The sequence below is a fragment of the Tursiops truncatus genome, chromosome 2, assembly GCF_011762595.2.
Source record: "Tursiops truncatus isolate mTurTru1 chromosome 2, mTurTru1.mat.Y, whole genome shotgun sequence".
NCBI classification, from domain to species: domain Eukaryota; kingdom Metazoa; phylum Chordata; class Mammalia; order Artiodactyla; family Delphinidae; genus Tursiops; species Tursiops truncatus.
Window position 1 is genome coordinate 77,680,013 of NC_047035.1, and position 14,680 is coordinate 77,694,692.

At 40.7% G+C, this 14,680-nt stretch overlaps 1 protein-coding gene across 2 annotated transcripts in view; it reads left to right on the forward strand.

Moving 5' to 3' along the window:
* FMN1 (formin 1) overlaps positions 1-14,680 on the forward strand; it is a 425,437-nt gene that overhangs the window by 373,763 nt on the left and 36,994 nt on the right. The gene's annotated exons all lie outside the window — the stretch shown is intronic.

Below are 14,680 nucleotides of genomic sequence, written 5' to 3' on the forward strand. Positions count from 1 at the left end.
CTCAATTTGGTTCCATTGATCTCTGTGTTTGTTTTTGTGCCAGTACCATACTGTGTTTATTACTGTAGCTTTGTAGTATTGTCTGAAGTCAGGGATCATGATTCCTTCAGCTGTGTTCTTCTCAAGATTATTTTGGCTATTTGGGGTCTTTTGTATTTCCATACAAATCTTAAAATTATTGGTTCTAGTTCTGTGAAAAATGCCCTTGGTATTTTTGATAGGGATTGCATTGAATCTGTAGATTGCCTTGAATAGTATGGTCATTTTAATAATAATCTTTCAGTCCAAGAACATGGTATATCTTTCCCCATCTGTTTGTATCATCTTCAGTTTCTTTCATCAGTGTCTTACAGTTTTCTCAGAACTGATCTTTTACACCTTTGAGTAGGTTTATTCCTAGGTATTTTATTCTTTTTGATGTGATTGTAAATGGGATTGTTTCCTTAATTTCTCTTTCTAATAACTACATGCAAAAGAGTGAAATTAGAACATTTTCTCTCACCATATTAAAAAATAAACTCAAAATGGATTAAAGACCTAAATGTAAGACCAGAAACCATAAAACTCCTAGAGGAAAATGTAGGTAGAATACTCTGACATAAATCGTAGCAATATTTTTTTGGATCTATCCCCCAAAGCAAAGGAAATAAAAGCAAAAATAAACAAATAGGACCTAATTAAACTTAAAAGCTTTTGCATAGCAAAGGAAACCATCAACAAAAAAGAAAAGGCAGCTTACTGAATGGGAGAAAATATTTGCAAGTGATATGACCAATAAGGAGTTAATATCCAAAATATATAAACAGCTCATACAGCTCAACATTAAGAAAACAAACAACCCAATTGAAAAATGGGCAGAAGACCTGAATAGACATTTTTCCACAGAGTACCTGCAGATGGCCAACAGGCACATGAAAAGATGCCCGGCATTGCTAATCATCAGAGAAATGCAAATCAAAACCACAATGAGGGGACTTCCCTGGTGGTCCAGTGGTTAAGACTTCACCTTCCAGTGCAGAGGGTGTGGATTCAATCCCTGGTCAGGGAGCTAAGATCCCACATGGCTCAGGGCCAAAAAACCAAAACATGAAAAAAACAGAAGCAATACTGTAACAAATTCAATAAAAACTTTAAAAATGGTTCACATCAAAAAAAAAAAAAAGAAAGAAAAGAAAATCTTAAAAAAAAAGAAAAAAAAAACAGTGAGATATCACCTCACATGTGTCAGAATGGCTGTTGTCAAAAAGGCCACAAATAACAAATGTTGGTGAGGATGTGGAGAAAAGGGAACCCTCCTACACTGTTGGTGGAAATGTAAATTGGTGCAGGCACTGTGGAAAACAGTATGGAGGTTTCTCAAAAAACTAAATATAGAACTACCATATGACCCAGCAATTCCACTCCTGGCTATATATCCAGAAAAAATCAAAAATACTAATTTGAAAAGATGCATGCACCCCAGTGTTCACAGCAGCAATATTTATAATTGCCGAGATACGGAAGCAACCTAAGTGTCCATCAACAAATAAATGGATAAAGAAGATGTGGTGTGTATATACAATGGAATACTAGTCAGCCATAAAAAATGAATGAAATTTTGCCATGTGCATCAACGTGGATGGACTTGGGAGGGTATTATGCTTAGTGAAGTAAGGCAGACAGAGAAAGACAAATATCACTTATATGTGGAATCTAAAAAATACAGCAAACTAATGAATATAACACAAAAAGGAACAGATTCACAGATACAAACTAGTGGCTACCAATGGGGAGAGGGAAGCGGGGGAGGGGCTTGATAGGGGTAGGGGATTAAGAAGTACAGACTCAGGCTTCCCTGGTGGCGCAGTGGTTGAGAGTCCGATTCCGGGGACGCGGGTTCGTGCCCCAGTCCGGGAAGATCCCACATGCCACGGAGCGGCTGGGCCCGTGAGCCATGGCCGCTGAGCCTGCGCGTCCGGAGCCTGTGCTCCGCAACGGGAGAGGCCACAACAGTGAGAGGCCCGCGTACCACAAAAAAAAAAAAAAAAAAGTACAGACTCTTATGTATAAAATAAGCTACAAGAATGTATTGTACAACACAAGGAATATAGCCAATATTTTATAACAACTATAAAGAGTATAACCTTTAAAAATTGTGAATCACTGTATTGTACACCTGTAACTTACACAATATTGCACATCAAGTATACTTCAATAAAAACTTAAAAAGTTTTAAACAGCAGAGGAAGCAGTATGCCAAACGATAAAGGCACAAGAAAGTAGGAGGAATGCCGGGAATGGCGAGGAGTCCCACATCACAGGAGCATGGGGCACCTAGTGGGAGCAGCAGGAGCCAGGTTGTGGAGGGCTTACTGTACCTTGTGAGTTAAGTGCATCCCAGAAGACGTGGAGGGGAGGAGCCAAGTGAACACACTAAGCAGAGCAGTGGCATAATGCAGTTTGCCTTTTAAACTGGCAATCTGGTAGCACTGCAGAGAACTGGATATATCGTGCAAGCAGGGAACCTGCTGCAGGTCACTATATGGAGCCTAGAACTTAAGGAATCTTTGCTCTCAGAAAACTTACCTTGTTAAAACAGACCCCTATCATTATCTTTCCTTTAGCATTGGAGAAGTAACTCAGTTAATCAGATCAAAGATTGCATAACCTGTGATCATTAAGTGTGAAAAGAATTAGGTGAGGGGACTCCCCTGGTGGCGCAGTGGTTAAGAATCCACCTGCCAGCGCAGGGGACACGGGTTCGAGCCCTGGTCCGGGAAGATCCCACATGCCTCGGAGCAACTAAGGCTGTGCGCCACAACTACTGAGCCCGTGTGCCACAACTGCTGAGCCCACGTGCCACAACTACTGAAGCCCGAGCGCCTAGAGCCTGTGCTCCGCAACAAGAGAAGCCACCGCAAGGAGAAACCCGCGCACCACAACGAAGAGTAGCCCCTGCTCACCACAACTAGAGAAAGCCCACTTGCAGCAACGAAGACCCAACACAGCCAAAAAAAAAAAAAAAAGTGGGAATAATCATAAGTACCTTTCCCATCACACCTACCCCCTTAACTCCCAGTATGTGCAGACTTATCAACCAGTTTCTCTCTTTTTCTCCTGAGGAGTAAATAAAACAAAATGAGCTGAAAGAACAAATAAAATAACTTTAGGTCAGATATAGGGAACACCCTCCTGTGAAAAAGCTTTAGGGTAAGGACATCAGCTTTAGGTGAGTAAAATGGGAAAACAGTGAGGTTTTGAGCAGAGGACACCTGATCTGACATGAAAATGATCACAGGGAGAACTATCGTCTACTGAGAATGGTGGTTGACCTTCTTAAGCAAGAAAAGAGCATTTTGCTTGAAATTCTGTATTATTCATCCCGAAGTCAGAGAGCTGGAGCGGTGGCTACTAGCATTTGCTTCCAGCCAATCAGTGATAAATAGCAGTCATCCGTGGGTGCCTGGCATGTGTTTGTCACTGTGTTCATCTCTCATGTTCTTGTGTCCAATAGTTACAGCCACCTTGTAAGATAAATCTTATCATTCCAATTTTATGGGCAAGGCTCAGTGCAGTTAAGTGACTTCCCCAAAGTCTTTCAGTTAATAAGTGGCAGAGCAGAAATTCAACTCAGGTCCACCTGCCGCAAAACGCAAGCTCTGTCCACTCTACTATACTTGTATTTAACTTGGCCAAAGCAGCCCTCCCACTGGAAGCTTGAGTCCCCAGCAGCCTCTACATGACAAGGAACCGTCAAAGATCTGACTGCAATGATTCTGATTCACCCAAGCACTGTGCCCTTTTCATGTAGCCCTCATAACTATGTGGGAGGTAGGTGTTATCATTATTTTCCAGAGGAGGAAACTGAAACACAGGACACTAGCAACTTGTCCATGACGTTTAAGTGGCAGAGCTGGGCTTAAAACTCGGCCTTTAAGTCTCTTGAGTTCTGATTTGCATTCTTTGGGGCCACAACCATTGAATAGAAAGGACCATTTCTGCTTCACTTGGTAGGCCACAGCACTTAATGAATTTCAGAATTGTTATAGTGGGGCAATTCTATGATAACTAATGAGACAGTGGCCATCAAATGAACCAGGAAACAAAATGCCAAGGCATTAAAGATTTACACAAAAGCAAATGACCTTTATTCAGTAAAGGCCGCATTACGTACAATCCACATAAATATCTCTTAAACAAAAAACACCTTCTAAAGAAGCTGTGTTGCTTTCTCCCTGCAACGCAGAATTGTGAGAAATAAATATTGTTCTTTAACAGAGAAAATTAAAATGTAAGAAAAGCAACACAGTTCTGTCAGTGACAGGGAAATTATAGTGTGCTGTAGGTAGGTCACCAAGCAAACTTACCATTCCACTCTCTGCTGGCCCCTCCAGTAAATCACCATCATCACAGTGTATACCTAGACTCGATAAAGAACTTGAGAAAACAGAATTGATGTTAAGCGAAACATCTCATTTTAGTACTCTGGTTTGTTTTTCTTATTGCCTTAAACTGTGAGACTATCAACATTCTAAGCAGCTCTTTTATTCCCCTGATTTGAAAAATAATTTGTCGCAGACAATGAAACAGCTTCTTGAGAACGAAAGGAGAGAAAAGCAAGGTCGGGGATGCCTGTTATTTCTCCATCTCCCCTAGTGCTGTGTCAGTATCTGACAACACCTCCAAACTTACTCTTCTAGAAGCCTACCCACCCCCCTATCCCACACCTAGCACCAAATCTAAACTGAAAAAGAAGCACGTATATACTCTATCCATGGGATTGTTGCATAGAAAACTAAGGAAACTCCACACATGGACTCAGGGCTACGACTCGTCATATTTGTAGCGTAAGGACGGTTTCCATCTAAGACCCATCATTGAAAATTACTTATACTGCATCTTATTCTCGCAGGTTTGATTGTCTGTCTTCCCCTAGAATGAACGTTCTACAGGGGCGTTTGTCTGCTTTCTTCACTGGGGATCCTACGCACCTAGAACAGGGTCTGGCACGTGGAATGAAAGAACAGACCCACCTATGTCGTGATGTCTGTAGCTACTAGAGCTTTCAGAGCCAGATACGGCCAGTGGGAATGGGATCTTTCTCCTACAGACTGTTTGAAACATCTTTCTAAAGTTGGGAACATACATTTAAAATATCCTAGCTTCTGTGGGACTTCCCTGGTGGTCTAGTGGTTAAGAATCCACCTTCCAATGCCGGGGACATGGGTTCAATCAGTGGTTGGGGAACTAAGATCCTGCATGCCGCGGGGCAACCCCACGTGCTGCAACTACTGAACCCGCACACCACAACTAGAGAGAAGCCCATGCACCGCAATGAAAAGATCCCGCACGCTGCAATGAAGATCCCGTGTGCTGCAGCTAAGACCCGATGCAGCTAAATAAATAAATTATATATATATATATATATATATATATATATATATATATGTGCGTGTGTGTGTTAAAAAAACAAAAAACCTAGCTTCTCTGAAAAAGGTGGAAGATCGGGTAGCAGTGGCTAGTGCCTTCCCTCCCTTAAATGGGGCATGGCCTTCCCATTTCTCTCCCACTCCCTGGTGGCTTCCCTGCACTGGGATCGTGTCAGTTCCAGTATTGAAGAGTTAGAGATAGAATTTTGGAATGATAAGATTCTTACACTTGGCCTACAGTTACCTTATTTGTTGGTGATGTTGGAACTTGAGTTTGTGACTCCAGTCTTTAAACATTTTCCTTCTAGGTAATGTCTTTTTTGTTTTGCTCAGAGCGTTTTGAGGACTTAAAATGTATAATGACATGGTTGGAAATTTCACACATTATGGCAGGAGAAATATTTTAGGCTGGTAGAGAGTCAAGGTCACACCAGGGAGGTGACTGCCTTTTCTGTCTGTACATAGGCCCTCGGCTTAGGACGACTTGAGATCTCTAGGTTCTTCTCCTTTTCCTGAAGGCTCTTGTCCCCAAAACCCTCAGAGGTTCTGCAGAATGCATTGCCTCTTAGTGATACCTCCTTTTACATTCGGATGCTGTTTTTTTCCAAATAACCATATTCATAGAGCTATTGCACAATCTTAATCTCATCTTAATTCAGTTTGGAGAGGGTATTTCTCGTCACTAAATTTATATGCAATGACGGGTTGACCACAGTCTGCTTAGCACAAAGTGGAAGTAGCCAGTTAGAAACACCTGGTGACGGAGAACAACAGCTGTGCTCCAGGAAGATCACTCATGCCTTAAAGGAATTTTCCCCCTTGTTTGGCCATGTGCATAATTAATAATCACTGGATGAGAACAAACCAGTAGCTTGTTTCACATTTGGGGGAACTTGGTAGCCCATGAGAGACGTAAGTCACTCCTCTGTATCTGATTGACTAAGAACCCGACTAATTCTAAAGATTCCTGCTAGGAGGATAGGGGGGAATCATAGCACAAAAGATAGCAATGACTATGACTTTACCGAGAAGGATGTTGTTATCCAAGCCAAATCATTTTAATATAAAAAAATATTTTTGTTGAAATTTACTGGACTTAGAGATAATACTATACAACTTTAGCCTGACATTCTTCTTTAGCCTGTGTTCATATTCTGAATATAAAGTTTTATGTTTAGGAAACTTAGTATCTCTCTGTTTAAGCAACCATTGTCCAATATATACATTTTTAGCTAAAATAATTTATTTAATATGTGGACACTTTTCCGTGTTTAAGGCACAAAAGAAAACGGGCCAGGTGAACTGGCTGCTCTCTTGAAGCTTCCATTCAGTGTCGTATAATAAACAAATGAGTAACTGCCTAGTCTGTCAAGTAGACAGAGGCTATAGGGAAAAGGGTGGGGAGGATACATGGCAAGGGATGGTCTTTCATTTAGCAGGATCAGAGAAGGTGATGTTTGAGCTGAGACCTAATGGAGTGAGGGGCCCAGTCATGCAGAGACTGTGGGCAGGGGGCCCCAGGGAGGAGGAGAGGCAAGTGCAAAGATCCCCAGTGCACGTGCTCAGTGCGCTCCATCAGCCAGCTGGCCAGCCGGACTGGAAAGGAATGAACATGGGAAGGAGGAGGAGATGTCACAGAGGAGCCGGGGAGTAGACTGGCAGGGCCTTGGGGCCACTGTGAAGACTTCAGAGCTTATGTCAAGAGAGATGGCAAGCTGTTCTGAGCAGGGGAGTAACTTGACAGAATTTCCATTTTATCATCAGTGATAAAGGGAATGATGATGAGGTGCCAGTAAGACCTGTCACGTCATTTACTGAGCGTGTCTTAGGTGCTAAGGGCTTTACATGTATTGTCTCACGTAATCTTTATACCAGCTGTATGATGGTAGTCTCTGTGGATATGCTAAGAGGACAGATGAGGCCGTAACTACACAGTTGATCATGAGTGACTTGCCTAGTCACACAGGTAGCACATGGCAGAGTTAGGCTTAATTAAACAGTGATATTTTAAAATTCTTTCATACCTTTCATGAAGTATCACAACATAGGCCCTAGATACAATTGATTTTCTTTTCCCATTCATTTTGCATCATTGTAGCCATAATGAAAGGCATCTTTTTTTTAATTGAAGTATAGTTGATTTACAATGTTGTGTTATTTTCTCCTCCTCTACAGCAAAGTGATTCAATTATACATATGTATACATTTTTTTAAATATCTTTATTGGAGTATAATTGCTTTACAATGGTGTGTTAGTTTCTGCTTTATAACAAAGTGAATCAGCTATACATATATCCCCATATCTCTTCCCTCTTGCGTCTCGCTCCCACCCTCCCTACCCCACTGCTCTAGGTGGTCACAAAGCACCTAGCTGATCTCCCTGTGCTATGCGGCTGCTTCCCACTAGCTATCTGTTTTACATTTAGTAGTATATATAAGTCCATGCCACTCTCTCACTTCGTCCCAGCTTCCCCTTGCCCTTCCCCGTGTCCTCAAGTCCATTCTCTATGTCTGTGTCTTTATTCCTGTCCTGCCCCTAGGTTCTTCATAACGAGTTTTTTCTTTTTTTTTTTTTACATTCCATATATATGTGTTAGCATACGGTATTTGTTTTTCTCTTTCTGACTTATTTCACTCTGTATGACAGACTCTAGATCCATCCACCTCACTACAAATAACTCAATTTCGTTTCTTTTTATGGCTGAGTACAATTCCATTGTATATGTGTGCCACATCTTCTTTATCCATTCATCTGTCGATGGACACTTAGGTTGCTTCCATGTCCTGGCTAATGTAAATAGAGCTGCAATGAACATTGTGGTACATGACTCTTTTTGAATTATGGTTTTCTCAGGGTATATGCCAAAGAGTGGGATAGCTGGGTTGTATGGTAGTTCTATTTTTAGTTTTTTTAAGGAACCTCCATACTGTTCTCCATAGTGGCTGTATCAGTTTACCTTCCCAACAGGGTTCCCTTTTCTCCACACCTTCTCCAGCATTCATTGTTTGTTGATATTTGACGATGGCCATTCTGAGTGGTGTGAGGTGATACCTCGTTGTACTTTTGATTTGCATTTCTCTAATGATTTTGATGTTGAGCATCCTTTCATGTGTTTGTTGGCAATCTGTATATCTTCCTTGGAGAAATGTCTATTTAGATCTTCTGCCCATTTTTGGATTGGGTTGTTTGTTTTTTTTGATATTGAGCTGCATGAGCTGCTTGTAAATTTTGGAGATTAATCCTTTGTCAGTTGCTTCATTTGCGAATATTTTCTCTCATTCTGAGGGTTGTCTTTTCATCTTGTTTATGGTTTCTTTGGTGTGCAAAAGCCTTTAAGTTTCATTAGATCCCATTTGTTTATTTTTGTTTTTATTTCCATTTCTCTAGGAGGTGGATCAAAAAGGATCTTGCTGTGATTTATGTCATACAGTGCTCTGCCTATGTTTTCCTCTAAGAGTTTTATAGTGTCTGGCCTTACGTTTAGGTCTTTAATCCATTTTTAGTTTATTTTTGTGTATGTTGTTAGGGAGTGTTCTAATTTCATACTTTTACATATGGCTGTCCAGTTTTCCCAGCACCACTTATGGAAGAGGCTGTCTTTTCTTCATTGTATATGCTTGCCTCCTTTATCAAAAATAAGGTGACCATATGTGTGTGGGTTTATCTCTGGGCTTTCTGTCCTGTTCCATTGATCTATATTTCTGTTTTTATGCCACTACCATACTGCCTTGATTACTTTGTAGTAACTTTGTAGTATAGTCTGAAGTCAGGGAGCCTGATTCCTCCAGCTCTGTTTTTATCAAGATTGTTTTGGCTATTCAAGGTCTTTTGTGTTTCCATACAAATTGTGCAATTTTTTGTTCTAGTTCTGTGAAAAATGCCATTGGTAGTTTCATAGGGATTGCACTGAATCTGTAGATTGCTTTGGGTAGTATAGTCATTTTCACAGTGTTGATTCTTCCAATCCAAGAACACGGTATAGCTCTCCACCTGTTTGTATCATCTTTAATTTCTTTCATCAGTGTCTTATAGTTTACTGCTACATGTTCTGCTATGTTCTGCTAATTTTGGATCCTGCTACTGTACCAAATTCATTTATTAACTCTACTAGTTTTCTGGTGGCATCTTTAGGGTTATCTATGTATAGTATCATGTCATCTGCAAACAGTGACAGTTTTACTTCTTCTTTTCTGATTTTGATTCTTCTTATTTCTTTTTCTTCTCTGATTGCTATGGCTAAGACTTCCAAAACTATGTGGAATAACAGTGGTGAGAGTGGGCAACCTTGTCTTGTTCCTGATCTTAGTGGAAATGGTTTCAGTTTTCCACCATTGAGGATGATGTTGGCTGTGGGTTTGTCATATATGACCTTTATTATGTTGAGGTAAGTTCCCTCTATGCCTACTTTCTGGAGGGTTTTTTTTTTTTTTTTTATCATAAATGGGTGTTGAATTTTGTCGAAAGCTTTTCCTGCATCTGTTGAGATGTGATCATATGGTTTTTACCCTTCAGTTTGTTAATATGGTGTATCACATTGATTGATTTGCATATATTGAAGTATCATTGCATTCCTGGGATAAACCCCACTTGATCATGGTGTACGATACTTTTAATGTGCTGTTGGATTCTTTTTCCTAGTATTTTGTTGAGGATTTTGCATCTATGTTCATCAGTGATATTGGCCTGTAGTTTTCTTTCTTTGTGACATCTTTGTCTGGTTTTGGTATCAGGGTGATGGTGGCCTCGTAGAATGAGTTTGGGAGTGTTCCTCCCTCTGCTATATTTTGGAAGAGTTTGAGAAGGATAGGTGTTAGCTCTTCTCTAAATGTTTGATAGAATTTGCCTGTGAAGCCATCTGGTCCTGGGCTTTTGCTTGTTGGAAGATTTTTAATTGCAGTCTCAATTTCAGTGCTTGTGATTGGTCTGTTTATATTTTCTACTTCTTCCTGGTTCAGTCTCAGAAGGTTGTGCTTTTCTAAGAATTTGTCCATTTCTTCCAGGCTGTCCATTTTATTGGCATATAGCTGCTTGTAGTAACCTCTCATGATCCTTTGTATTTCTGCAGTGTCAGTTGTTACTGCTCCTTTTTCATATCTAATTCTGTTGATTTGAGCCTTCTCCCTTTTTTTCTTGATAAGTCTGGCTAATGGTTTATCAATTTTGTTTATCTTCTCTAAGAACCAACTTTTAATTTTATTGATCTTTGCTATTATTTCCTTCATTGCTTTTTCATTTATTTCTGAACTGGTCTTTATGATTTCTTTCCTTCTGTGAAGTTTGGGGGTTTTTTTTTTTCTTCTTTCTCTAATTGCTTTAGGTGTAAAGTTAAGTTGTTTATTTGAGATGTTTCTTGTTTCTTGAGGTAGGATTGTATTGCTATAAACTTCCATCTTAGAACTGCTTTTGCTGCATCCCATAGGTTTTGGGTTGTCGTATTTTCATTGTCATTTGTCTCTAGGTATTTTTTGATTTCCTCTTTGATTTCTTCAGTGATCTCTTGGTTATTTAGTAATGTACTGTTTAGCCTCCATGTGTTTGTATTTTTTACAGATTTTTTTCCTGTAATTGATATCTAGTCTCATAGCATTGTGGTCAAAAAAAAATTCTTGATACAATTTCAGATTTTTTTAAATTTACCAAGGCTTGATTTGTGACCCAAGGTATGATTTATCCTGGAGAATGTTCCATGAGCACTTGAGAAGAAAGTGTATTCTGTTGGTTTTGGATGGAATGTCCTGTAAATATCAATTAAGTCCATCTTGTTTAACACATCATTTAAAGCTTGTGTTTCCTTATTTATTTTCATTTTGGATGATCTGTCCATTGGTGAAAGTGGGGTGTTAAAGTCCCCTACTATGATTGTGTTACTGTCGATTCCCTCGTTTATGGCTGTTAGTATTTGCCTTATGTATTGAGGTGCTCCTATGTTGGGTGCATAAATATTTACAATTGTTATATCTTCTTCTTGGACTGATCCCTTGATCATTATGTAGTGTCCTTATTTGTCTCTTGTAATAGTCTTTATTTTAAAGTCTTTTTTTTTTTTTTTTTTGCGGTACGCAGGCCTCTCATTGTTTGGCCTCTCCCGTTGTGGAGCGCAGGCTCCGGACGCACAGGCTCAGTGGCCATGGCTCACGGGCCCAGCTGCTCCACGGCATGTGGGATCTTCTCGGACTGGGGCACGAACCTGTGTCCCCTGCATCGGCAGGCAGACTCTCAACCACTGTGCCACCAGGGAAGCCCTAATGTCTGTTTTATCTGATAGAAGAACTGCTACTCCAGCTTTCTTTTGATTTCCATTTGCATAGAATATCTTTTTCCATCCCCTCAATTTCAGTCTGTATGTGTCCCTAGGTCTGAAGTGGGTCTCTTGTAGACAGCATATATATGGGTCTTGTTTTTATATCCATTCAGCCAGTCTATGTCTTTTGGTTGGAGCATTTAATCCATTTACATTTAAGGTAATTATTGATATCTATGTTCCCGTTACCATTTTCTTAATTGTTTTGGGTTTGTTATTATAGGTCTTTTCCTTCTCTTTTGTTTCCTGCCTAGAGGAGTTCCTTTAGCATTTGTTGTAAAGCTGGTTTGGTGGTGCTGAATTCTCTTAGCTTTTGCTTGTCTGTAAAGGTTTTAATTTCTCCATCAAATCTGAATGAGATCCTTGCTGGGTAGAGTAATCTTGATTGTAGGTTTTCCCCTTTCATCACTTTAAATACGTCCTGCCACTCCCTTCTGGCTTGCAGAGTTTCTGCTGAAAGATCATCTGTTAACCTTATGGGGATTCCCATGTATGTTATTTGTTGTTTTTCCCTTGCTGTTTTTAATATGGTTTCTTTGTATTTAATTTTTGATAATTTGATTAATATGTGTCTTGGCGTGTTTCTTCTTGGATTTATCCTGTATGGGTGGGACTCTCTGCGCTTCCTGGACTTGATTAACTATTTCCTTTCCCATATTAGGGAAGTTTTCAACTGTAATCTCTTCAAATATTTTCTCAGTCCCTTTCTTTTTCTCTTCTTCTTCTGGGACCCTGATAATTCAAATGTTGGTGTGTTTAATGTTGTCCCAGAGGTCTCTGAGACTGTCCTCAATTCTTTTCATTCTTTTTTCTTTATTCTGCTCTGCAGTAGTTATTTCCACTATTTTATCTTCCAGGTCACTTATCCGTTCTTCTGCCTCAGTTATTCTGCTATTGATTCCTTCTAGAGAATTTTTAATTTCATTTATTGTGTTGTTCAGCATTGTTTGTTTGCTCTTTCATTCTTCTAGGCCCTTGTTAAACGTTTCTTGTATTTTCTCCATTCTATTTCCAAGATTTTGGATCATCTTTACTATCATTACTGTGAATTCTTTTTCAGGCAGACTGCCTATTTCCTCTTCATTTGTTTGGTCCAGTGGGTTTTTACCTTTCTTCTTCATCTGCCCTGTGTTCTCTGTCCTCTCATTTTGCTTAACTTACTGTGTTTGGGGTCTCCTTTTTGCAGGCTGCAGGTTCGTCGTTCCCATTGTTTTTGGTGTCTGCTCCCAGTGGGTAAGGTTGGTTCAGTGGGTTGTGTAGGCTTCCTGGCGGAGGGGACTAGTACCTGTGTTCTGGTGGATGAGTCTGGATCTTGTCTTTCTGGTGGGCAGGGCTGTGTCTGGTGTGGTGTCTGTGACTTCATTATGATTTTAGGCGGGCTCTCTGCTAATGGGTGGGGTTGTGTTCCTGTCTTGCTAGTTGTTTGGCATAGGGTGTCCAGCACTGTAGCTTGCTGGTCGTTGAGTGGAGCTTAGCATTGAGATGGAGATCTCTGGGAGAGTTTTCACTGTTTGATATTACGTGGAGCCGGGAGATATCTGGTGGACCAATGTCCTGAACTCGGCTCTCCCACCTCAGATGGACAGGCCTGACACCCGGCCGGAGCACCAAGACCCTGTAAACCACATGGCTCAGAGGAAAAGGGAGAAAAAAGAAAGGAAGGAAGGGAGGAAGGAAAAATAAAGTTATTAAAATAAAAAATAATTATTAAACATATTAAAAAATTTTTAAGTAATTAAAAAAAGGAAAGAGGAGAGCAACCAAACCAAAAAACAAATCCACCAATGATAACAAGTGATAAAAACTATACTAAAAAAAAACCAGATAGACAGACCCCTAGGACAAATGGTAAAAGCAAAGCTATACCGACAAAATGACACAAAGAAGCATACACATACATACTCACAAAAAGAGAAAAAGGAAAAAAATATATATATTGTCGCTCCCAATATTCACCACCTCAATTTGGATGATTCGTTGTCTATTCAGGTATTCCACAGATGCAGGTACATCAAGTTGATTGTGGAGATTTAATCCGCTGCTCCTGAGGCTGATGGGAGAGTTTTACCTTTCTCTTTTTTCACACAGCTCCTGGGGTTCATCTTTGGATTTGGCCCCGCCTTTGCGTGTAGGTCGCCTGAGGGCGTCTGTTCTTCGCTCAGACAGGACGGGGTTAAAGTAGCAGCTGATTAGGGCACTCTGGCTCACTCAGGCGGGGGGAAGGGAGGGGTATAGAATGCAGGGCCGGCCTGCGGCGGCAGAGGCCAACACGACGTTGCAACAGCCTGAGGCACGCCGTGCGTTCTTCCGGGGGAGTTGTCCCTGGATCCCGGGACCCTGGCAGTGGCGGGCTGCACAGGCTCCCTGGAAGGGGTGTGTGGATAGTGACCTGTGCTCGCACACAGGCTTCTTGGTGGCTGCAGCAGCAGCCTTAGCATTTCATGCCCGTCTCCGGTGTCCACGCTGATAACCGTGGCTTGCGCTTATCTCTGGAGCACGTTTAGACAGTGCTCTGAATCCCCTCTCCTCGCGCACCCCAAAACAATGGTCTCTTGCCTCTTAGACAGGTCCAGGCTTTTTCCCCTACATTCTTTTTTTATTTTTTAATATTCTTTTCCATTACGTTTATCACAGGATATTGAATATAGTTCTGTGTGCTATATAGGAAGACCTTGTTATTTATCCATTATATATATACTAGTTTGCATCTGCTAATCCCAAACTCCCCCTCCATGCCTCCTCCATACCCCTTCCCCCTTGGCAACCACATGTCTGTTCTCTATGTCGGTGAGTCTGTTTCTGTTTCATAGATAAGTTCATTTGCGTCATATTTTAGATTCCACATGTGATATCATATGGTGTTTGTCTTTCTCTTTCTGTCTTACTTCACTTAGTATGATAATCTCTAGGTCCATCCATGTTGCTGCAAATGGCATCATTTCATTCCTTTTTATGGCTGAGTAATATTCC